Here is a 26,758-nt window from a genome sequence, read left to right as displayed (position 1 = left end):
TGAGGAGAAAAAATGAAATATGACATGTGTAATGTGAAATATGACTTTTCCCACTAATTCTCCTATTCATAGAATCAAGTTCCTGTTTTATGATATACTTCAATAATAACCAGGTGAGTTGATTTCTACCTGTGATACTCAGTAACCATTGGTAGTCCTGTCATGAAAAGTGCTTATTATAGTTTCTTTTGTCTGCAGTCTGGTGGGCATTTACATTCAGCTTGGCTATACTTTTCCCGTGGCTCATAATTAATTGTCAGTGCACTGTAGTTCAATAAAGATGTGTGAGACTTTGATACACAGCTTGGATCTCATATTATAGTCGTGCTGGACACGTTGTCACTTATAGGGCAATGAGAGTAAGTGCTTGGTTTACAGATAATTGAACTGCTTATCATCATCATGACTGATTCATATAAGTTGCTGCTGAAAGCAATTAACTAGCATAGTAATATGAAGTGATTTTGGATGAACTTCTAATTCTGGTTGGAAATGGCCTAAATCTGAATTAAGTTCTAGGGTTAGCTGTGCCTTCCCACTTCCATTCTCAAGCCACTCTTTCCAAGTGACAGACTCACCCCTAGGTGTCTGTTGAGGTGAGAGTCTGTCATCTATCTCACGTTCAATAACCCAGATCAGAGGACTTTTCTCTGCTATTTGAGCTTTCATGACAGGCACCAGCTGACTTGGCTCCTTGGCGTTCATGTAATGGTCAGGATAAAAGGCAACCCTTTGTATCAAGGAATAACTCATGTATTTATATCACAGAAAGGGAAAAAAAATGAAGACATAAGAAAATCTATACACAGCTAAATTTCATCCCTCCTTTGAAAATCTTGGAAAGCCCCCTTTGATCCACTTGTTCCTCTGGAACTTGGGGCAGAGCATAGGAGACATTCTTCAAGCTCTCAGTCTAATTCTCAGATGTTGACCGTGCACTGCCTGGTGTAACCAGGGTTGCATATCTTTTCTCAGGCTAGACAAATCTTATTGAGGCTATTGTTAAAGCCCCTGGCTTCTTGAAATCTGAATCTCAAATATGCAATAATATGGAATAGTTTGATACAACCTTAATGTTAACTACCTGACACTGTTTTAAGAGGGGACTTACTTGTGCCAAGGTGATTAAGATGTTTGCATACACAAGCAGAGACTTCAGCATTTACCAGAGCTGCCTAATTATAACAGCAAAAGCTGTCCAAAGACAGACAAAAGGCAGAGACATGTAGAACTGAGAGTAAACTTATTCACGGTCTTAAACAGACCAGCAGGATCATGTACCAGAAGCTATCATCAATCCAAACAAGCACGCTGATCAGATTGCTCAATTTTAATAGGTGAAGTACTGTAGTAGATGTCTTTGCCCAAAGCATGTATATTCTGAAAAATATTATTGTTCTTTGCCAGTTTACTGTGAAAGTCACTAAATGGCTACTTTAAATTGAATTTACTCTAACCAGTAATGTTTTAAAGCTTGCGAGAGCTATTTTCGCTTAACAATTTACTGATTAGAAACAAGACAGCAAACTGATTGCAAACTCAGATACATGTAAAATATTTGTATACAAAATTTCTTCTACTCCTTCCAATTATTTCTGCCCATCTTAATGATATATAGGCTTTATTGCTGTCCTGCCTGGAGACTTTGGGAAGACCCTTGCAAGTCATAACAAATGACACTTCAAACAACCCACCATTACCAAAAGATTTGTTTGTTTGGAAGGAGGCCAGCACAGAGAAGACAAAGGAGAAAAAAATCATTTTTCAGTGAATCCTGTATCTCCAAATATTTCACAGCTACCATTAAAGCTATTTGTTGTCTCTGTGAAGTCTATCCACATGCATTTTTCAGTGTTGCCTTGAATCTAGTGAAATCTTTTAATCTTCTTTCTTGTCATTTGTTTTTAAAACTTTCGAAAATGTTTGCAATGGCTGTGCAATTGTATTGTTCCAATCTGTTGAAATATGGCTTAAGAAATATCTGACTGTGCAAAAACCATTGCCAAATCACAGAGTCTGGATCCTAAAATAGCATCTGCTCATTTGGACCACGCTTTCACTTAAACATGAAGTACTACCTCAGACCACCATAAATGTACTGAATGCAAACTGAAGATATAATCACTGATAGTCATGAGGTTTAGCACAGGATGAGGTTATATTTTTTCTTGTAAACTCTCAAGACAGCTTGTAAATGTTCATCTGTATTCATTTGTATCCACAAGTCAGCATTTGCTTAGAATTGGTTAGATAGCATGCAGAGCTATCTACCAGGTATCTACCAACATCATGTGTATCATCTTTTGAATGTAAAGTCACAGGTACTGTTTGCACTAAACACTGTTCTTTACAACTCAAGTATTCATCCAAAAATTGTGCTGAAGTTATCTGTATGCAAAGCTTTGCAGTTTGCATTTGTTTACTTCTCCACTGTTGCTTGGAGGCATCTACAAGTATTTGTGTTGTTTCTTGTTGCAGATAAGTGATTCTGGTAGTTTTTGTTTTAAAGACTGAAATGTTGCACCACAGCCATATTAATTTGCTTACATTAGATAAGATCTGATAGAGCTCAGGAACTGAATCTCTCTTTGCTCCTTCTGAAGAGACATTTTGTGAGCAGACTTACAAAACAAATATATAAGGGAAAGTTGCAGTGAGTGCTGGCTATGCTGAAATTCTTCTTCTGAAGGCATTGGAACCAGTCTAACCAACAAAATTGCACAACTTGTTTATGAAAAGTTTCCACACTACACATATCTCACATATTCTCCATAGGGGCCTAGTTAGGATAAAGGGCAAATAAAAAATGAAATGTGCTGCTCTTGCCTTGCAGCCTAGGAAGACTTCAAGTGCACGTTATGAAAACAAGTGGGAATTTTGGGACACAAGTTCTGTACCAAGACACTCCGGTCTGAATCAAAGCACACTAATTTGTAACTACCGAATTTAGAGGCTCATCTTCCCAAGAATGTCAAGAAAATTCTGACAGAGGTGATATAGAGGTAAAAGGGGAGTTATCTGTGATCACATGAAAAATAAATTTATTAATGACAACAGTTTTTGAGACTTGCTAACAGTGGAAATAAATAAGGCCAAACTGCAATCTAGTTTAAACTGGGCTCAAATCAGCAGTCTATCACTATGTGTGACAGTGAGATATTTCAGAGCAAGACACAAATCTCCCCATATCTCATTTTGAAATAACATATATAACTAGAAAACATCTTCCTCACCCACTCATTTTGGAGCACATTAGTCTGTGACTTTTTCCATAATTTTTGTAAATCAATGGAAAAAGCCAGGAACTGGTCCTCAAGTTCCTGCCTGGGATTTCCTGGACTGAAAGACACACACATGTGTTGCATAGATGCTTTCTGTGTGAGAGTGAGCCAGATTTGCTCTAGACCTGCTGAAAAAAACAGTGCAAAACCAGATCAATTGTAAATTCTGTACGAATGGCCCAAATCTTGTTCTCCAATTTAAAGAACATTTTCAGGGGAGAGAGGCTGTTGTGCCTGCTAGTCCCATTCAGGAGTCAGGACTTCACTCAACCATCACTTCCCCCCAGATCTGCTCTGACAAGATAATTATTCTCTGTCTGTGCTGAGGCAGAGTGGCAGCTAGCACTCTAACTGTGATCAAGCAGAATTTGGAGTAAAGATTTCCTTAGCTCTTCCTTTGTTAGACATTGTGGCACTGTGGCAGGTCTTTGAGGATCACTCCTTCTTGATGAATGAGGCAGGAGTACCTGCCCGCAGTTCAGCAACTTACACATTTTGATTCCTTTAAGTTATTAAGTGTTTAATCTGGACTTCAGTGATTAGATGGTGTTTTAACACCATTTCTCCCATTTTACTTTCTGAAGCAAATACTACCAGGGATGATATTCTTATTTTCCATTTCAGTGGTAAAATCACTTAAAATCCTTTGACAGACTTTGCCAAAGCAGAGGACTCCACAAAATAATTTGAAGAGAGATTAGTAAGAAACTAAATGGAAACTATGGGATATAATTGTATTGTTCACAGAAGATAACATCAAGTATCCATCTTACATAAAGCAACCACGAAGCTAGATTCTGACACCTTTACTGCAACAGTGAATAGTACTCAATCTGGTAAGTAACTACTTCAAAAGAAATGAAAATAAGTTTAGAGAGCTCAGTGTAAAAAGAAGTGACAGTATTTGAACTCAATTTGTATCATTTTTTGAGAATATGGATCGATAAATTATAACGATAACTTTCTTACACACCATTGTTTAATCAGTATTTTGGCTCTTTGAAGAAAAGTAGATCAATCCCAAGATCAACATGTGAAAAAAAGAAGTCAGAGTTTAAGAAAGTAGGGGAATATATTGGTCATTTAAAACATTTAAAACCTGTACTGATTAAATTAATGATTTATAATGAACTGTAAAAATCTTTGTTTGGAATGTTAACTAAAGGAATACAGCTTTATTTTGTGTATTATCCCAGAACCTACTTTAACAAAAAATATGCCAGTGATCTGTCAGATATCATAACCGTGTCTTCAGCATTACTAAGGAGGTCTAACACAGGAGTCAGTAGAGACTGTGGACATTACTATCATTTCTTGATTTAGGTTATTTTGGGGGTTAAAGCTAAGGAATAGTGTCTACATCCAAGATTGAGACCCCCCCAAACACCTCTCATGAAACTCTTTGATAGCTGGAAGATTATACAGACCTATTGACACAGCTTGGATTTAAGAATCAGGTTTGGGTGGACACAGTTGTCTTTTGAGGGGTAATAATTTAATACTTACTTTACAGAAAATTTGGCTTCCAACTTTATCTGGTCTGGATTTCACCTGAGGTAGATGGCTGGACTGACTGATGTCAACTCTCCTCCCTAGGTGATACAACTCTACCTAAGAAGTTTGTGGCAACTTTTTACCTGTAGATATGGCTGAGATGCCACATTTTCTCTTAACTATTCTGCACAAGTTTTGCACATCAGATTTTCATTATATTCTGGATCCGTTGTCTAAGTCATGACAAACTTTTATAGCAAAAATTTTTGTTGGCAGCCTATCTTGTAATAGCCAGGCACTTTCACATTAATTGCAGAACATAGCACTGGACATGTCCAAGAAGCATCAAAAGGATTTGAGACAACTGGAGATTTGGTACATAATTTTCAGACTTGATTATTCAAATTTAAGTTCTTCAATTCCTGCATAGGAACTGCAATATAAATGGCTTTGTTTTCAAAGGAATTTATACAACTACCTTGGAATCTCCTTTGAGAAGGAGTCTACCCATGTTTATGTGTGAGATTTAGGTGTGTACCTTTGCAACTCTGAAGAAAGTTTATTTTGGCAGACTAATTTTGACCATAGAGATGCCTTCCTTAAGACAGAAAAATGATACCAGATCTAACAAGCTTCATATCAAAACCAGCAAAACCCATCTGTTTGCCTTCCTCTTCCCACAGTGACGCTAACAATAAATAGCACATCCCCACTCCTCCCACATCTTAATAGGAACTGTGAATGTGGGACTCTGCTTCCCACTGATCAAAGAGAAGGGAAGAAACTTTTGTGAGCAATTCACCTGCCTATGTTCCCTGGCACTTCCCAGCCATACAGCATGCACCTGAAAATGAAGGTGGCTGGTATAACACAGCCATGGTACACCTAGCGATTATATTTCAGCTAGGATGGTTCCGTTTCTCCTTAGAACCCACAGGAATTGCTGTGACATAAATTGTTATGTACAACACTGAGGAACTTCTCCATACCAATCAATCTAAGTGCAATTTATGTGCAAGAACCATGAAATGAAGCTGAGTTAATCTGGCACCTAATAAGTGAATGAGATGACATTTTTCTCTGATTGAAAGCCCACAACTCTTTAATTATAGAGCGTTGGGCCAAACCCATCTTCATTTCATGCATTTTTAGGTTGACCATAATGGGTTTTCTTGTTCTTTTTTGGATTAAATTTTCAGCTTGCTTCTTCATTTTGAGCCTCTTGCAAAGACTTTAACAACTGATTTGCCAGCACAAACACCACTCTCAGTCACTTCTCCAAAAGCATGGGGGAAAACAGCATAACATCCGTATGATCAGGTGGAGGGCTGATGTTGCTAACCAAAAGGGAGAGTAAATGATTTAAATTATTTGTAATATCATCTCAATTTCTAAATCTTGTATGCTAGCTATAGGTAATTTGCTAATGTGCATTGATGTCTGTGTTGGTTTTGGCTGGAATAGAGTTAATTTTCTTCATAGTAGTTAGTAAGGGGCTATGTTTTGGATTTATGCTGGAAACTTGATAATACAGAGATGTTTTTGTTATTGCTGAGCAGTGCTTACACAGAGCCAAGGCCTTTTCTGCTTCTCATACAACCCCACCAGCGAGGCAGCTTGAGGTGCACAAGAAGTTGGGAGGGGACACAGCTGGGACAGCTGACCAAAGGGATATTCCACACCGTATGAGCTCATGCTCAGCATATAACCTAGGGGGAAAGTTGGTCGGGAGGCTGCTGCTTGTGGACTGGCTGGACATCGGTCAGTTGGTAGTGAGCAATTGGGTTTTTTTTATTTGCATCACTTTTTTGTTGGGTTTTTTTTTCTCTCTTTTTGTTATAATTGTTTTAATTATTATTGTTGTTGTTATTGTTATTAGAATTATTAGAATCATTATTATTTTATTTTATTTCAGGTTTTTTTTTTTTTCTTTCAACCCATGAGTTTTCTCCCTTTTTCCATTCCAACTCTCTTCCCCCTCCATATTTCTGCAGGGGAAGTGAGCAAGTGGCTGTGCGGTGTTTAGTTGGCGGCTGGGGTTAAACGACGACAATTTCATTATTTGTATTGATGCTTTTCTTCTGAAAAAAACTTTTCAGATGCAGAGAATAGTCTGGGTCTTCAAAGACAGGTCCTAAATTATTCAGGTAATTTGTTGTTCCGCCAATTACCTTGGTATTTCCAGAAATCCTTGCACAAATCTGTAAGTAAAAAGATCCCCAAAATCAGTTTTTCCACTCCCCAAGACAAGACTGTTCAATTAATTTCCTTGCTTGTTGCGTCTGCAGAATGTCTCTCCCTAACAAGCCATCAGTATCACACCAGCCATTTCACCGTGTTGACAGCCCACTTCCGATGTACAATGAGGGACATTGAATGAATCAAAACAATTGGGAAGTGTGACAATGACATCACTATGTCAAGAAGATACAGTTTGGAGGGCATAACTGAGGTGATATGTTTTAGTCATCAGGGTAGCAACATATTTGACACAGCAACAAACATGTCTTGTTGACAAGAACATTTTATATTGGCCAGAAAAACATATTCTTTATTGCAGGTCAGGTTATACTGAAGTGTGAAATGGTGCAAATTAAAGATGGACTACTCATCTTTAATAATTAATATCCTAATTTAAAATTTCCCTTTCTTTTTTCTTCTTTTTGCTTTTTGCATTTAAGTGTTCTTTTATAGTTCTTATTATTGGAAAGTACCTGGCATCTCGTGAGCAATATTGACTCATTTTTTATTCCCTTAGGAAAGTGCTAACATTTCATCCAGAAGCAGTTTAGGAAGGAAGTAAATCTTCCATTGGATTTTTGGATGGGTCTACTTACACAATTAAAAATAAATGAAAACATTCAGAGTCCAATTTGAAGTCTGCTCTCTCAATAAAACGCACAGAGATCCATACTGGTAACTTCTAATAATACTAACGGAAGTTATTAGGTAAGTCTTCCCCAGGCACTGATGGGAGAATTTCCTGCTCATTTGCAAAGTAGGTGGAAGTGAATGATTGTCCTGTGATATAGCTTCTGGAAATGTGAATTAGGTATGGCTATGAACATTATGAAGGAAAATGAAAAAGGCTATTTCCAGAGGATGCTGTGGAAAGGTGGTAGAAGTTAGAAAATCAATGGATGTGGCAGCATACTGGATCAAAAAATGACTTTGGCTGATATTTGTGTTGCAGCAGGTGTTGTCTTTGATAAATGGCTCTTGTAAATCAGGGGGAATGTTGTACCATCCCATCTGAGATAAAAAGTTTAAGTGCTCCTGATGAACTTTATAAATGCCAGTTAGCAGATGCATTTGGGGGCTATTAACTTTCCTACACTTTATTATACAAATGAAACAGAGAAATCAAACTAGCAGAACTTCTGATGCCCAGAGAGGAGCACCAGCCTCCACTGTCTGCTGAAGGAAGACATATGTTTGACATACCATTAATAAGAACAAGCTTAAATAAATTGTACATAAATCGGCAGAGGAATTCTGAAGGTAATTTTGTGAATTGTCTGTAGAGTTGGGTGACCGATTTGTGTGCAGCTGTTCAGCAAGTCTTGTTCCCCATTTCTTCACTCAGGTATTCAGGCACTTGATTTGCCTTTTAGGAATTATTTAGGTTTATTTATTTTACTAAAACATAAGTGCATATGCGCTATGTTGTATTGCTACTATGGCCTGATTTCCCAGCTGATCCAGGTTGTATTACATCTCTGTCCTGGCTAGCTCAATATTGCTCTGGGAAAGAACAGCAGGTTATCTGGGTGCTTGCTTCTTCATAGATTGGTTCAGGTTTTCAACATCTTATAAATCAGAACAATATTTAAAATATTTTTTCTTTACTTATGCATTTGGCTAAGGCCAGAATATCACTGCTAGAAAATAAAATTAATATAAAATTATATATATGTAAAAAGGTGGAATCATACTTTAAATCCTCTGTTGTTTACTGGGGAGATTTACACTTGCCCTGTATTCACACTATAGCTGAACTCTTTCAGATGGATTACCTGCGATGTACTATTAAGATCACACTTATCCATAAAGACCTACAAGTTAATTGACAAATTCAGAGCTGCTATTAGTTGTTCTCATCCAGAAAGAACCAGCTTGAAAGGGAAGGACTATTTGGTAAGTTCTTAATGGACAAGACAGAAAACTTCTATCTTAAGGAGGAACTAGAATAAGTTGAATGGAAATAACTTCACAAACTAGGATTTCAAAGAATCTGAGATACTGTGGAACAAACATGGGTAATATAATTGTTTAGCCATACCAACAATGCAAACTGTTCTGCAACTATAAGGCATGGAATCAACAAAAGACATCAAATTATTTCAAAATCATTTTGCTACTAATCATCCTAGCAGGAGACAGCATGTATATGATCTTGACCCTCCTGAAAGAAATACCACAGAAATAATTTGCCTTGATACTTTCTATATGGCTTCTCCCCATCTTGTTGGAAATATTCCATCTCTTGCATATTTTATATTTTTACAATGGGTATTTATACTACTAAATAAATATGGAAACCAGAGTAAATTTTTCAGAAGATTCTACTCTTTTTGCTCATGCCTTACAGACTTCCTTATTTTCTTGCAAATTGGAACAGCACTGAATATGCCCATTCATATTACAGCCCTTGTACACAGACTTTCTCTATGCAAAAACTCTTAAAACAAAATTCTCATTTGGGAAGCTTTCAGGATTTTCCATTTCAGAGTCATAAAGAGCCTTCACTTCCCACGTAGGCAGCAATGAAGCAATAAAAGATTTAGAAGAACAGGGAAATCCCTGAACACACTGAGAGCTTAAAGCTCCTTTTATCAAGAGATTCTTCTGCTTTTCATATAGCTTTACTGAATGTTAAATTTATTTGAAACTCATTTCAAGCTCATGTTTATAAAAGTAGACATGTAACACGTACACACATGATATCACAACATGTGGGTGTCATGGTTAAGGATTTCTGTTAGGAAAACTTGAGGAGGAAGTAGGATCATAGAGCTGGTATAGAGATGAAGAAATGCAAATTACTTAAGAAAATGAAACTTCTAGTTAGGCCATAATGCTCAGGTTTTGGTCATATATAAAATATTTTGTTTTTATTAAAGAACATAAGCCATACACTAAGTCTTAAGTATAGTGCATGGGTAAGTCAAGCACAAGTCAATATAGCAGAGTACTCAAAATTTCCTGGGCACTGAAAGAAATGATGGCTGTGAAGTCAGACTTCATGAGAATGCATTTGAGATCCTTACATGTAATGCATGAGACAAATGCATATGTTTAGTTAAGGATGGACACAAAACCCAAAGTTGAAAAATCTTGTGCTTGGGCACAGAGAAGTTCATGCAATTATTTCTCTCATTTTCTGCTTATATGTTCATCTTGTTAAATTTTGCTTTGAATTTCAACCTCTAACAATCCCTCCATCTCAATACCTGAAATTCACTTGAATCTGATTAGTTTCACATGGTTTTTATGTCAACATAAATCTGTCCCACATTTGTTGCAAGGACTGATAATCTATGTTCGAAGTAGGCAGTGAGACCCCCCATATGCCGGTTACCTGGTACCTGACACATCCTTTGTGTCATCTCTTCACTTCAACAAGCTTTTCCTTGTGATCATGCAGAAACAAAGTATGGGTCAGCACAATAAATCAAACCACATCAGGAGTTACAGTTCATATTCATCGGATCGCAATGCCAATGAAAACTAAAATGCTGCAGTGATACAGTACTACTGCATGTGAATGTAGCACTGCAAAGCAAATAGATACGATGCTGGGTTTTTTCTGTGATGAATACTGTAATACCTACTTGTCTGGTCTGGGACCCTTTCTCTGACACTGGAAAGCAGCAGTCATAAAATGCATAAGAACAGGGCAAATAACTCCCAGCATCTAGTAATTTGTACTTCAGGGATTTCCAGGGTTTCTTCTTTGCCTAATGGTTTTCTAAACATGTGACAATGTTTAGTAGCCAACAACACCCTAGGTGAAAAAAAAATTTAACATATTCATTATGCTAAAAAAAGGTAGCAAAGGTAGCAAAGGTACAGCAGCAGTAGAACTACTGTACTCATGAATGACACTGGTAGTCAAATCTGGGCTAGGGGGACATGGGTATCTGCTTTGGGGATTTGAAGCTGTATCCACTTTCCAGGCCTTAAGCAGCAAATTCAAGGTGAATTCTTTTTTTACTATGAAGAAGAAAAAGAAAATAAAAGAGGAGGCAGATCCCAGTTTACACCGGATATTCTGCATCCCTGCTGTGGCCATATGCATCTGCAGTTCAAGTGAACAGCCTCATATAATTGTCTGTTTGATCTGAATCCACTTCCTTCATGCAACTGGAAAGTTTCCTTACTATTGGACTACAAAAATAATGTTTCCTCTTGGCAGTTTTGTAGTCTGGACAAAACACATCAACATTCAGCTAAAGCAGGCTCTGCAGTTCAGGTATGTCCAGTGAGGGACGTAAACTGGGGACTGGAATATATTTCTTAATTTTCCTGTTTTGACCAAGAGTTGGAGAGAAAATGATACACAGCAGCCGCAGAGCATTGATAAATCCTTCCAGTAACTGATGTGGGGCATCCTGGATAAGCCCACAGACAGACACTGCAGCTAAAGAAGAAAGCAACACAGTTGACAGCAGCAGTTTCAGCAACTGGACTGTTGCTGGAACAACTAATAGAGACAGATAGTTATGATTTGCAAAGTAAAATTAAGCAAATTCAAGCTTTAGGAAACTTTGTTGAGATGGCTGAATAATGGTTGTCTTTCTTCTGCACTCCAAAGCTGCCAAGGGCTCCTACCAGAGCACAGATTGCCCTCTGGGAAGAGGTGCCAGGCACAGCCGGACATGGCACAGCTCGGGGCAGAGCTGGCGGGGCACTGCCCGGCGTTGCCACCCATGGTGCTGGGTACGTACCCAGCCGCGGGAGTTCTGTCCCCTGCCGCCGTGCCCGACTGCCTCGTACCCAAAATGTTTTCTCATTGCTTGGTCATTGGCTGGTTGCCAATTTTTGAAACCGACCCATTGGCTGTTTCCTTTTTGCCAGCAAGCATTCCTATATAAAAATATACAAATTTACATATACACATACTCTTTCTATGTATAAGCATATATTTTGTATTATCGATATTATTGTATATTATATATAAAAGCATGTACAAATATGCATAAATATGTATTTTGATGTATACATAGCTTAATTTTAAGTAAGTACATTTAAATATGTATGTATATAACACCTATATTTGAACATGTATAAACTAAATATATATATCCTTAAAAGTGTAGGTATGTAATGAAAAATAATTTATCTAATAAGAGCAAATTAAATAAGTGATTAAATTTTAATGTAAATACAAAATAATTAAAGAAAAGGAAAGGGCAGGTGCAGGGCCCCCAACTCCAAAGGCTGCTGGAGAAGCTCTCACATCCCTGGGGTGAGGGAAGGTGACGAGGGTGAGGGGTGTCAGATGTGGGGCAGGCAGGGACAGACACAAACACTGTGGAAAATGACCCAGCTCTACAGACCTGTCCCAGGGGCCACTAAGGGTCCCTGTGCAATCACCAGCCAGGGCAGAGTAGAGTGCAGCCCTGAGAGGTCCCCACCAGCCCCTGCCCCACAGGACCCTCTGGTACTCCTGGGGCAGCCTTGGGGCTCTGCTTGGGGCTGCCCAGCAAGGGCAACACAGCCCACCGAGTTGGAAATCCAGGACAAAAAGCCCACAGCAGAAGACTGTTTGCAGACAGTAAGGAAAAGCCCCAAGAGGATCCCCAGAAGAGATTACATGAACCTGAAGAACTGGCTGATGGATCCATGCATCAGAAACTGCACTTCCAGGGATGTTTCACCTGGAGGGCGGGTGGTGTGATCCCTCTGCCCATGGCTGGGGGGAGCTTACAGCACCAGTAAGACCATTACGGGGTGCAGCCTGGTGCTACACAAGCTTCCTTACCCTTGGCCAATGATGACTTGTGGAGAGCTTGAAAACTCTGCAGCAAGACTGACAGAGAAGGGAGAAGACGACATGTCACAGTAGGTGAGAAGGAGTCATCAGAGAGTCTGGTGAAGGCTGTCATGGGGTAGCAGAGGTCAGAGTGCCTCTCCATCCTGCTGGGGCTTTGCCTGCCCCTGTCTGCTCCGCAGCACACCCTGCTTCTGCAGAAAACCCCTCCTGTGCTGAGGATGACCAGGAGTATCCATTTTTGAGCCCCTCCCCATACCTACCAGTTTCTCCTTAGGAGCATGCTGGTTTTGGATAGGTCTCACAGTACCCTTCAGGAGCTGATGGTGATTAATCTTTCTACCTTGTCACACTGCTGTGAGTCATTAGGATTTAGTCACTGTCTCTTCTTCATACCTGTTTGTTCAGAGAAATTGCAGGTAGATGTGTACTCGGATCTTGATGACCTGCTACTGGAGGCCTCAGCAACTCATGTAATTTTTATAGCCCTTCTCCTGTTGGTATTTTGCATCCATGTGTTCACATTCTCTCTCCACTCTTAGCAATATAAACATTTTTCCTCCAATCTTCTGCAGCCTTAGAAAATTCCAAGGCTTCTATTTCCTAATACATTGTACACACTTCAGTACCTGCTGGCGAAAATAACTTTGTAAGTTTGATTTTTAAGTTTTTTTCTCAAAAGTCACCAGACCTGTGGTGTTGTCCCTCAAAATATAGCAGTATACTATGGAAAACTTTCCATTTCTCTGGTGCAGAATTACAAATTAATACTGCAATTCATTTCCTATTGTGCAATCACTTTGTCTATAAATTCTATCTGATCCTGTCTTCATAAATACCTATTTTATTGGATTCTCATGAGTTTTATGATGGGCCTCCGAGCTTTCTCATTGTGCGTTAGTCACATTACGTTATCCCTTCTTATTCAAGAAAAACTGAAAAAAAGATTTGAGAGGAAGGGGAAGAGAGGCTTGCCATAGATGGAAGAGACAGAAAGCGAGTAATGGAAAAAAATATTTCTTTCTCTTTTAAATAATATTATAAATAATCTTTCCCCAAGTAGTAATTCTCTTTCACCAACTCTCCTGCTATATATTATCAAGGGCTACCTCGCTGGCTAATCAGAAATTTATTGGTTATAATAGAGATGTTATTTGACATTAGATGCAGATATGATCCAGGTTCAAATGCCACATTTATAGTTGGAAGCACCAACTGACTCTATCCTGAGATTAGCAGCATAGTATTCAATGCCCCATAGATAATATGAAATTCAGTTCCACAAATCTGTTGTCATGAGAAAGTTGAGGAAAACCTAGCTGTGCAACAATCAGGCAAACATTTTTAATGAGTTCATATTAGTAAGAAGAAACTTATTTTCTGCATGATTCCATCCTGGAGCTTGTCTCATACAATGTTAAACATTGAAATGGGACTTTAAAAACTACACAAGCTTTGTATCTTCAGTCTCACATTCTGTTAGTAACAGCTAGGGAAATAATAATTCATAATATGAAAAAAGAAACCGTTCCAATACTTCATCATCAAACTGATTAAATAATTTGGAAAGTTGCTTCAGAGTCATTAGAATGATCAGGAAGATCTGCTAATAAGTGTGTTTAAAGACAGATTCATTCACTAAAGAGCAACCTATGCAGGCCTTTGTATTGGTTAGGGTGGTTGTCCTCCCTAACAGCCCTGGGGTGGCATCCAGAGCCAGATACTAGAGTTCGCGCAAAGGTAAAATAAACAGATAGTTAAAACGTGTTCCATATGACTCTGCATGTCCCTTACTACATCTCTTGCGCCTTGACAGGCTGGAAGAAAGCTTGAGAGCAGCGATATCTGCCACACCAATGCGAAAATTCCGTTTTGCAGGATTGTGGCACCTCAATACAATTTTACAAACCATGTACACAGATAAAGGGAAATACTCGCCCGAGGCACCAATGTGACAAGACTAATGCAAAGTTTCTTATTTCCTTACTGACCTCACACACGTTCTTCTGCTGTTAACATTCTGTCCTGGATTTCCACTTTGACAGGCCGTGTTGCCCACGCAGGGCAGCCCCGGGCAGAGCCCCGAGGCTGCCCCAGCAGCACTGCAGAGTCCTTTTTGTGGCCCCCCATATATGTTATAATATGTATATATAAAAATATATATATAAGGTGTATCTATGTATAAATAAACAAAATGTATACTTATACATAATTGTACACTTTTTCTATATATATTTATATAGACAAAGACAAATAAATATGAATGTCTAAAGCAACATATCTTTAGACAGGAGAAATTCCCAATGCCAAGGGAAGGGGCAGCCAACCAGAGAGTGCTCTTAGATCATACAGGTTACAAAAAATATCAACCAACCAATCATAGAGCCATACATTTATGACGTCATAAATGGCACCAATGAGCTTATGGGGCGGGACTTCCTGGCCTGAGGTACTTCTGGGTATAGTGGGTGGGGCATCTGGTCCTGCCAGCCAGTCACAGGCCTGACAGAGAGTACGTAGGCTGAAGTTTTACAAAACGGTGCCCCAGGGAGGGAAGAGGTGGGGTGAACAGACCACGTGGCCGACAGAGGGGCGGGGCTTTCCCCGGAAGTCAGGGCACGGCAGCTGTGGCGCGGCTCAGCGGCCGGCGTGTCCCGTCGTGCTCCGGCCGCCACACGGGAGGAGGCAGGTTCGCAGAGAGCGGCAGGACCTCGGGGGACGGAAAGGGGCGGCAGGAGCTGCCACACCGGGGCACCGCGCCTGGGTTCAGGCAGCACCAGCCCTCGGGCTGGCTGAGCCCTCCTCACCCGCCCACCCCGGTGGCTCCTCCATGGCCTGGTCCCTCCTCGATGGCCTGGTCCCTCCTCAGTCAGCGCACCTCTCCTCAAGAGGGTTTTGCTGCACGCAGCAGCCCCTGCCTGGAGGCTCATGCCCGTCCAGCCGCGGTGAACAGCCGTGAGAGGCAGTCCAGCTCTCTGCAGCACAGCCCCAGCCTTTCTGCAGTGGGGGTGAAGCAGCGCTGCCTCCAGACACCCTTGTGCAGCCAGGCCTTCCCTTGGGCAGCAGAGAGGAGGAGGCTGTCTTCCAGGCAGCATGCACTACTAGCCGCTCTGTCAAGTCACCATGCATAAATGAAAGTACTTTTTTGACTGCTTTTTACTTGAGATGGAAAGTGTCAGAGGTCAAACTATTTCCAGGAAGATTCTTTATAACTGAATTTTCGTCTTTAGCAATTTCTGTTTAAAAGCATTTCTTACAATGGGCTTAAGCATAGACTTTGTTCTTTTCTGAAAAGAAAACCCACTAAATTTGGACAATTCTTTTCATTGCCAAGTGCAGTGTCCGCCCTGCTTCCTTCACAATTCCAACTCTATCATCAAACTGAGTGGAAAACACCCCTATCCCATAGCTGCAAGAACACAGCTTCCTCTTCTTCCATGCTGGAGCAGATCTCCACCTGCACTTGGGGAGGGCCCACACCGGAGCAGGGGGATGCCCGAAGGAGGCCGTGACCCCATGGGAGGCCCACGCTGGAGCCGGCTCCTGGCAGGGCCTGTGGCCCCGTGGGGAGAGAGAGGAGCCCCGGCTGGAGCAGGTTTGCTGGCAGGACCTGGGACCCCGTGGGGCCCAGGCTGGAGCAGCCTGTTCCTGAAGGACGGCACCCGTGGGGGCCCTGAAGGATGGCACCCATGAGGGGGCCCAGGCTGGAGCAGTTCATGAAGAACTGCAGCCCGTGGGAAGGACTCACACTGGAGACATTCGTGGAGGACTGTCTCCCATGGGAGGGACTCTACGCTGGAGCAGGGGCAGAGGGTGAGGAGTCCTCCCCCTGAGGAGGAAGGAGTGGCAGAGACAACGTGTGATGAACTGACCTCAACCCCCATTCCCCGTCCCCCTGCACTGCTCGGGGGGAGGAGGGAGAGAAATGGGGAGTGAAGTTGAGCCTGGGAAGAAGGGAGGGGTGGGGAGAAGGTGTTTTAAGATTTGGTTTTATTTCTCATTATCCTGCTCTGATTTGATTAGTAATAAATTAAAGTAATTTTCCCAAGTGAGGTCTGTTTTGTCCCTGACGGTAATTGCTGACTGATCTCTCCCTGTCCTTATCTTGACCCACAAGTTTTTAGTTATATTTTCTCTCCCCTGCCCAGCTGAGGTGGGGAGTGATAGAGTGGATTTGGTGGGCACTTGGTGTTCAGTCAGGGTCAAACCACCAGAGCACCCTTTTTCTTCCCATGTCAGGGTTCTTGGTATTTTTTCAAGTATTTTCACCTTCTTCCTTTGTGTATACTGCACAAATGGCTTTATGTCAGGTGAAGACAAGAGAAGCTACATCATGCATCCCTGTATCCATGAACTGGGTATTTTGCCACTGGAAGGGAACAAATCTCATTTCTCACGCTCAGAGCCATCAGTTGGAAGTTCTCTAAAACCAGACTTGTCAAGCTGCCAGACGACACAAGGTGAGTTTTCTTAAAAAGTCAAAGACGTTTCTTGATTAAGAAACCAAGTTTAGATCTTCCTGCCTATCGCAGTCCTCAAGGGTGATTTTAGGAAGTCACTTAGGTGCTCTGTAACTTAGTTCTTGTTTTATAAATTAGGGATACAGCTTTCCCTTGCTCATTAAGATTTTTAGCTTCAGACAACTGGGATCTCTTACTAGCGGGCTATAAAACACCCTATAGAATGAATGTTCATAATCAATTGGGATTTCTAGGTGCTGCAACAGATATAAAGAACAATTGTAGTACATTGTACTCTGGGATCAAATTGTATAAAGGAGAAGAATTATAGCACAATCCCTCTGTTCTAACAATTCACATCTGTCTATGCTCTGAAAGCAGAGAAAACTATTAATCATTGTCTAAGGTGAGCAAAGTCACCTGTTTTTGCTTTGTTCAAAAAGAAAAATAAACCCTACACATTTGAGGACACACAGGTAATTACTGTTTTGTGCTTCTGTAGAAATTATCAACTCCCATTGTTAGCAGAACTCAACTTCTGTGCAAAACAGAAAGGTAGTAACATTTCTCTTGCAATGGCACTTGGAAGAAATGTTGCTGGGTTGCGTAGCAATGTGTTGCAGAATACCTAAAGATGAAGATGGACTATAAGAGATAAGAATTATCAATGTGAAAACAGCAAGGACTGAGAAAACAGGAGGGGAGAATAAGTCTTGTCCTTGCCAAGACAATACTTGCTAGCTAACAGAAGTTCACATCCTAGTACAGACACAAAGATTTGTGGTGTTGACATACACTCACTCGCAAGCTTAACATTGGGGTTTACCCTAGCCTCGCATCAGAAGACTAACAGCATAACCAACAAGTAGTTACTAACAGTATACAACTTCCTCAAGGTAGACATGGCTTAAAAATGCAATGATGTGAGGTGTTCACCATCCCTGACTTTGACATAAGCAGGAACACAGAATTTCTGTGACTTGGGAGACTGGGCTCTGTTCACCTTTTCAACCTTCTGTAATTGGGACTAGCATTAGATAATGAAGTTATCCAGACTGAGGAACTCCTCAGCACTTTTTTTTTTTTTTTTTTTTAAGAATAGGAAGAGTGAGAGCTGCTGGGGATCAGCTGTGAATGTGCTATTGATTTCTCTCCTACTGTTACCAATGCCTTGTAAAGCATTCTCATTTAGTTGGAAATCACAGCTTTTACAGCAAAGTGCAACAGCACCCCCAGCACGCTTCCAGCGTGACGGACGATACGTTCTGCCAGGGATTGCTTTTGGTCAACCACACCAGTGAACTGATACAGAGCTTTGTACTTTGCAGCCTTACCTAGTCTAAGCCACTGGATTTGTAGTCAGTAATATTAATTATGCTGTTTGATTGCCACCATAGGTGTGGAGCCAAGCCAGAAATGAGTAGCATTTGTCTGCAGTGGCACGCGGCAGTTGTCCACGCCAGGCTTCTCACTTGGCAGCGTCAGGCAGCATCAGATGGGCTGCATTTGCTTGGGAGTTCCCAGGAGGCAGCAAAGCAGATGGGGGAGAGTTAAGCCACGCAACGCCCAAGTTTGAGCTGCGCCTGTTATCAAGCGTCTTGGAGTATTTCCAATTTGAAGGGCTCTTTTGGGAAATTTGGGGGAGGATGAGGTTGTGTTCTCCCTAAATAGTCAAAGATTTCATGGGGAATAAAAAGCTCATTTTGTGGCCTGCGCTACCTTTTCAGCCTCTTAGCAAACAAAGGTATAGGTGTCCAAAGTTTTGGATACTGCTCCAAGTGATCTTACCATTTCAGGGGAAGTCTTGTACTATTCCGTTATGTTTCAAAATCAGAAATGTAACATGCTTTTAGCTTTTAAAGACAGAACTCTACATCAAATTTGTATGACTGCTGAACTACATTTGTTGAGCTTTAGCATAATTTTTCTTCCGTACTCACCTTAATATAACATATGATGCTTTTGGCAGTGTAATTGCACTAGACTGCTTAAAAAGTCATTCATCTTGCCCTATTACCTGTACCAGATCAAAGAAGGGCAGTAACTAACCAGATGTTGCTACATATATTTGCATCTGTTTATGAATCTGTTTACTTTAGACTATTTTAAAGAAACACTAAGCAAAATAGTGTCATTGTGGAAACAGGGAAATGTGAATAATACAGCATTGTATTTTTATTGTTAAGAGATTTAAATAAATAAATGTGAGCAAATCTACTTTAAAAATATTCTGTGCCTAAAAAGCAAGTTGTTTCTTACTCACATCCTCTTCAAAAAAAAGCACATAAAAAATTATTTTCTGAACTGTTGCTACTTGTATACTCAGCTGTAATATTAGGCTAGTGTTTAATAGCATGCATAGCTATGGAAGGGTTTCCAATTCCCATTTGAATTTGTTAAAGAAATCTAAAGGTTACAGTACAGTGCCCTGGGCCTCACTGTGCTTTAAAAAGTAACAGTAAGAGAGTTTTAAATTTTACAGAGGAAATGATTCAGTAATCCCATTTTGGTTGTATTTCTTAAATTACAGATTAAAATGTATTACAGTTAAAATGTAGCAGTTTCAATAAAATGTAAAGTATATGAAAGTCTGTGTAATTATATACACATGAATAGTAAGACACTTTACCTCCTTTGACTCTGCAGTTCTAACAGAATTCAGGGTCTCAGGGACTATTTCCATGAGGATGAAAAAACGATGATAAGAAGTAGCTGCTTTTCAATGAAACCCTGTCTATTCATGGAAATTCCAGACAAAACCCTATTTCTGCCAACCTAGCAGGAAAAAACCAAGAAGCCTCTCCCCTCCATGTGGTTCTTAGGCTCTTTCCAGGCAGTGCCAAGGATGCTCTCCTTGCTCTCTCCGTGCCAGAAATGCCTATACAGTAGTATCCTAGCTTTTCGCATTTGTTGCGTTTGGGTTTATAATTTTCCCACTGGCTTTGTGCCTCTGCCTCTAACAGAAACACACAGCCATAACCTAATCAGTCCCCTCTCTCCATTAGCACAAACCATGAGGACACTTAATTACCCCCCTCTTTCAGACTGAAATAAAATATGTTTCAGCGAAACGATAGAGTAGTATTCCTGTGTGAATTCTGACACAATTTTTTCCTCACATTTCTGGTGGTTTTAAACGAACCAGCCCTAACACTTTTCTCTTTCTGGCTACTGCAACCCTATCTACAGAGCTAGAAGAAAAGTCTTTGTTGTCACCATCCTGCCAGTGAGCCCCAACACTGAATCTTATCATAGGAAGCAGGTTTTGTTCTACCTGACTGATTGGGACCATACTTGTCATGTTGTCATACATGCTTTTTGAAGTCCATCTGAAATCTGAACGACCCTCTGGAAGTGTCTTTTACTTTCCCAAGAAATGGAAAATTGGACAACTTCTATCCTAGTGTGGCTCTCTGAGGTCATTGCTTGAAATAAAGAGGAGTGACTCCCAAGTTGACATCAGATGAATCCAAGACAATATCTGCTATTGAAAATCTTACATTGCTTACTTAACTCTTATTTCAGGGATTCCAGAAGCCCATTATGGTTTTTTGCCTATGTAATTTCAAATTTAAAGGAAATAAATAGAAATTGTTTTTTTAGGTAAAACTGGTTTATGCATGTAAATTTTATTTCCTTTTAATGCAGGTCTTCAGAACTGGGGAGGGGATGGATTTGGGAAGTGACAGAGTTTCAGGTTAATCTTCAATGTTTATCTTGCTGTAACAGGATCAACTAGAGCCACTTCCTTGGAATTAAAAGTCCCTGTTTGAAATACATGGGATCTGTAATTAAAAATTGATAGTATGAAATGACTATCTGACAGTGAGATCGAGTGCACCCTCAGCAAGTTTGCAGATGACACCAAGCTGAGTGGTGCATTTGACACTCCTGAGGGACGGGATGCCATCCAGAGGGACCTGGACAGGTTTGAGGAATGGGCCCGTGTGAACCTCATGAGGTTCAACAAGGCCAAGTGCAGGGTCCTGCACCTGGGTCCGGGCAAGCCCCGGTATCAGTACAGGCTGGGGGATGAAGGGATGGAGAGCAGCCCTGCCCAGAAGGACTTGGGGTACTGGTGGATGAAGAGCTGGATGGGAGCTGGCAATGTGCACTCACAGCCCAGAAGGCCAACTGTGTCCTGGGCTGCATCCAAAGCAGCGTGGCCACCAGGTCGAGGGAGGGGATTCTGCCCCTCTACTCTGCTCTGATGAGACCCCACCTGGAGTCCTGCATTCAGCTCTGGAGCCCTCAGCACAGGAAAGACATGGACCTGTTGGAGAGGCTTCAGAGGAGGCCACCAAAATTCTCAGAGGGATGGAACACCTCTCCTGTGAGGACAGGCTGAGAGAGTTGGGGTTGTTCAGCCTGGAGAAGAGAAGGTTCCAGGGAGACCCTGTTGCAGCCTTCCACTACTCTAGAGGGGACTTATAAGAAAGATGGGGACAGACTTTCTAGCAGGGCCTGTAGCGATAGGGCAAGGGGTAATGGTTTTAAACTAAAAGAGGGCAAATTTCAACTAAATAGAAGGAAGAAATTTTTGACAATGAGGGTGGTGAAACCCTGGCCCAGGTTGCCCAGAGAGGTGGTAGATGCCTCATCCCTGGAAACACTGAAGGTCAGGTTGGACAGGGCTCTGAGCAACCTGATCTAGAGATGTCCCTGCTCACTGTTGCAGGGTTGAACTAGATGACCTTTACAGGTCCCTTCCAACCCAAACTATTCTATGATTCTATGATTCTATGACTGTATAGAAGGTGTCTCATGTCCTATGGATAAAATGGGATCTAACTGCTACAGGATGGGCATTGCAATGTTTACAGTTGCACTGTAGCAAGCCAGAACTTTTCAGTTTTGCCCTCAAAATCTTGAAAGTATAACAACATTTTTCCTGTAAGAATGATCTGGCAGCCTGAACTACTGGAAAAATATATTTAAGGAACCTCCTAAGAAAATTTGTTTTCCTCATTACATCAAAGAATGTCTTTACTTAGAAAGAGTCAGCAATGCAAAAGAATGAGGGAATCTGAGTGTGAAAAAGATTCTCCTCCAGAAAGGAATGGATTGACAGAATTTATCAGAAGTGTTAGAAGACTTTTGTTTTGTTCGTTGGTTTGGTTTTTTTGGTGGTATTTATTTGTCAAAACTGAAACTTTTACAATTATGGAAGGTTTAAGCCACAAGGCATTTTGCTCACAAAATTTTAGAAGATTAACTATTTCAGCAATATTTTAAAGATTATTTTTTATTATTATTATAAAAAAGCTGTGCTTTACTTTTATGCAGTCTGATTCTCTATTGTACTGCGTATGTAGTAACTGTTGATATCAGATAAAATACTCTGCTGCGATAAAGCTAATCCCCTGTTTCCAAGAGGGATGTTGGGGTTTCTGGAGTTAATTTCTAATTGCTAAACCATAAACATATTGCCAAACCTGAAATATTTCTAGATACAAAGAGTATTTAAACCTATTCTTTTTGCTTACCTTATTATTGCTAATCTGTGTTCCAGCATTAATCTATATTCCAGTCTATGTTGGAATTTACATTTGTGCAATGCTGTTGCAAAGAGCAAGCTCTGGTAATGAGTGCAGAAATGTTCCCCCATTTGAAATATAATGTATCTTAAAAATTACAACCATAGCAATGCCAGAATCGTGCTACGTGCACATGTTCTACCACTTCTTAACTGTTGTGAGTCACTTTTGAGTGGTTCTTTGCAGAAATATATGTGTAATTTTCAGTAGATGGAAATACCACTGCCATGTTGCATAAATTAAAAATATTTCAGAATTCAGATCTGAATAGGACATTCTGGCTTCCCATACATTTACTGATAGAATTTATGTTTTCCTGTAAAGCATATTGGAGTAATCAAGAAAGAGCTCTCAAAGTATTAGGTATTCTTCATCCAAAACCATGTAAAGCAAGTACTAGTGTAGCACAATAAAGAAGTCTTAAAGCACAGGGCAGCAATGTAAAGGTTGCTTATATTAACATTGTATCCTTATGTACGTGTTTTCCAGATAGTTTCCAATTATGTCATGGAACTAATAAGATGTAATATTTCTATATTTACCTTATTATAAGGGAAATTCTTCATTGAGGTTTTATTCTGCTTTAAATTTAGCTATTTTTCTGAAGTGTTTTTCGTGGGAAGTTTTACTCTTTTTGTCAACAATGTATATTTTTTTAAGAGAACATATTCGTAAACCTTTCAGTGCAAAACTCTTTACAATCATTTATTCTAGGAATGTGGAGAAGAGGCTTTCTTTAATTTTCTGATTATTACTTGTTACAAATAAAATATGGAAGTAAACGTGATTATGAATATTCATTTGATTGATCCCAAGTGTATTCCTGTACAATAGTTCTTACATAATTTAGCATCTTTTCTTCTATTTCCATACTTTAAAACTTTATTTTATTTTCATAATTACTAAAAATACTTTTTTGCAAAGTAAAGGGGAAAAAATGTTAGACAATAAAAAGCCTGGGAGACTAATTATACGTTATCCACACACACTTAAATGCACATATCTGCTTAGTCTCTTCAACAGGGAGAGAATAACTGACATATATTATCCTAACTTAATACGTTAAATTATTCATAGGCTTAAGTATCTTCAGGATTGGGCCATGATCTGGTAAATGACGTGAGTCTTTAGATACTGGGGTTTCTTGTTCTTCAGATTTCATATGTAAGGTCCACAAATAACACTCCCATGTTTCTTCAGCATATGCTGGCACAGAGAATGTCTCTTTGCATTTTTCATCTTATAATTCATATTCAATTGCACTAAATAATGCAAACATAGACTTCTGTTGCAAACTGACTAAAAGTCTATCAAAATCTGAACTGTCTGATGTAATCAAAATTTCCTCGCTAAATCTGTTTCCCTCCCAAAGCTATTTATACATTTGTTAATGCCTCACTTTGTGTTACACTAGATAAGTCACTTTGCATTATGGTGGTGTAGAGTAACATGTCATAAATGGCATAAGCAGGTGTGACATAGTGGAAAGCAGTAACTGGAACATGATATTCTAAAAAGTTATCCTAAAACACTATGCAAGAAAATTTGTACCATTTTTTTTTTCTTCAGTATCTATATATATTTAATGTACAGGACTTATGGAATCTGTTGAAAATTAATGAAGAAGTCCTCCTTTTGATTGTTGATATGAAGATCATCAGATAGAAGCAGAGTTTCAGTCCTGGCTTACAGAGTGAAAGCCATAAAATTATGTTAGTTCATGTATGATGTATTAGTCCATGTATGTTATTTTTACTGCTGTAAGCCTGCTAGTAAATATGTTGGATCTTACACTTATTTAGCTTATTTCACATCACAGAGAGGAAGACACATACCTGTATAAATCCTTGTACAGTGGTGTAACAAGATTTCTCCTTACATGTATCATAACTCTTAAAGCAACAAAATTTCCTATTACAGACAAGTTTTATTTGAATATGATCTTTTGTGTATATGTCATGTGTTACATGACAATGAAATCCTCATAGATTTCTTTGCATAATGATTTGCATTGTCACAGAGTTGTAGATGAATTTCCATTTACTCTTACTGTAATTCATTTAATTAATATTAATTAATCTGAAAAAAGTTCTGAAACTCATGGTATGGCCTGAAGCAATGTAATTCCCCACACTAATGATACTGGGGCACCTCACAGAATCACAGAATCACAGAACCACAGGATCATTAAGCTTGGAAAAGACCTTCAAGATCATCAAGTCCAACCACCAACCCGAAACCACCATGCCCACTAAACCATGTCCTGAAGTACCATGTCTACACGTTTTTTGAACACCTCCAGTGATGGTGACTCCACCACCTCCCTGGGCAGCCTGTTCCAATGTTTGACCAAAAACCCAGCAGGAAGATGCCTGCATGAAATACAGATCTCTGTAGTCCTTGACTCCCTGACCTTCTTTCGTAACTTGCCAAGGGTAGAATGCCACACTGTTGTGATTGTGTCCTTTATGAATGGGGCAGTTTTCACTAGGAAAGCAGATTGAGGTTATTAGGTAAGGAACATCCTGGTTTTAGTAACAATTACTTTCGGACGTTATTAACTTAGGTAACATTCAGAGTAAAGACCTCCATTTTTATAAGATACTTCTAAATTAAAGGATTTTCATAGTATTGCTTTAAAGGTATGTTCTTAGTGAATGGGACCATAGAATAAATTTTAAAAGGGAGTTGTACACTGTTTTGTGAAATGCAGTTGTTGTTCTTATCTTAAAACTGAATACCTAAAAGATTTGTGTCCTGGTTTCAGCCAGGATAGAGCTGGTTTTCTTCACAGAAGCCAGTGTGAGACTGTTTTGGATTTGGGATGAGAAACTGTTGATAATGTGCTGATGTTTTGGGTTGCTGCTGAGCAGTCAAGGACAGTCCAGCTTCTTGTGCTGGCCTGCCAGCGAGCAGGCTGGGGGTGCACGGGGAGCTGGGAGGGGACACAGCCGGGACAGCTGACCCAGGCTGGCCAAAGAGATATTCCCTACCATCCGACGTCATGCCCAGTACATAAACTGGAGTTGGCCGGGGGGCGGAAATCGCTGCTCGGGGACAGGCTGTCGATCGCCGGGTGGTGAGCAATTGCTGTATTGGGCATCACTTGTTCTTGTACATTCCTTTGTCGGTATTATCATTGTTGTTTCCTTCTTTCTTTCTGTCCTATTAAACTGTGTTTATCTCAACCCACAAGGTTTTTTTTTTCCTAATTCTCTCCCCCACCCTACTGTGGGAGGGGGAGTGAGCGAGCGGCTGCGTGGTGCTTAGTTGCCGGCTGGGGCTAAACCACGACAGTCCTTTTTGGCGCCCAACGTGGGGCACGAAGTGTTTGAGATAATGACAAGTTTGATTGGAATGTGCTAGATGATAATATTTATAGTTGTTATTGCTGTTTAGCCATTAATTGCCAGGCCCCTGTGCTTGCCATGGGTTTGCCTTCCCTGCATGTATTAGCGTCCAGTGCTCGTTAGTGGCTGCTTTTTGCTTTCGCTGCTGCTGTACTGCTGATCGTCTGACTCTGCTGTGCCTGGGAAGATTCTGATAACAGCAATGGCCTTGGGCCTGGGCTGGCAGATGGCCGGGGTATTGCTGGTTTTTTTTTTTTCCTGTGCTGCTGTACTGAATAGGCTGGAACTCCACTGTGAACTTGAGTCGAAGGGACTGTGACCTGTGGGTGAGTCCATGTGGGAGCAGGACACCCCGAAGCGTCTGTGACCGTGCGTAAGCCCATGCCAGGAGCAGGTATATCTCGAAGCATCTGTGGCCATGGTTATGTCTGTGCCGCAGCAGGTATACCTCTGATGGGATTGTGGCACACGGATAAGTCCACGCTGAAGGTACATCTCGAAGCGTCTGTGGCTGTGGATAAGTCTATGTTGCAGCAGGTGCACCTTGAAGCATTATTGGTTGTGCATGAGGTCATGCTTGGAGCACCTCAAAGTGTGTGGCCATGGAGAAGCCCTCAACAGTGCAGGTATATTGCTGGAG

This window comes from Phaethon aethereus (genome assembly GCF_964289735.1).
Source record: "Phaethon aethereus genome assembly, chromosome: 1".
Classification (NCBI taxonomy): domain Eukaryota; kingdom Metazoa; phylum Chordata; class Aves; order Phaethontiformes; family Phaethontidae; genus Phaethon; species Phaethon aethereus.
This window is presented reverse-complemented; position numbering follows the sequence as displayed.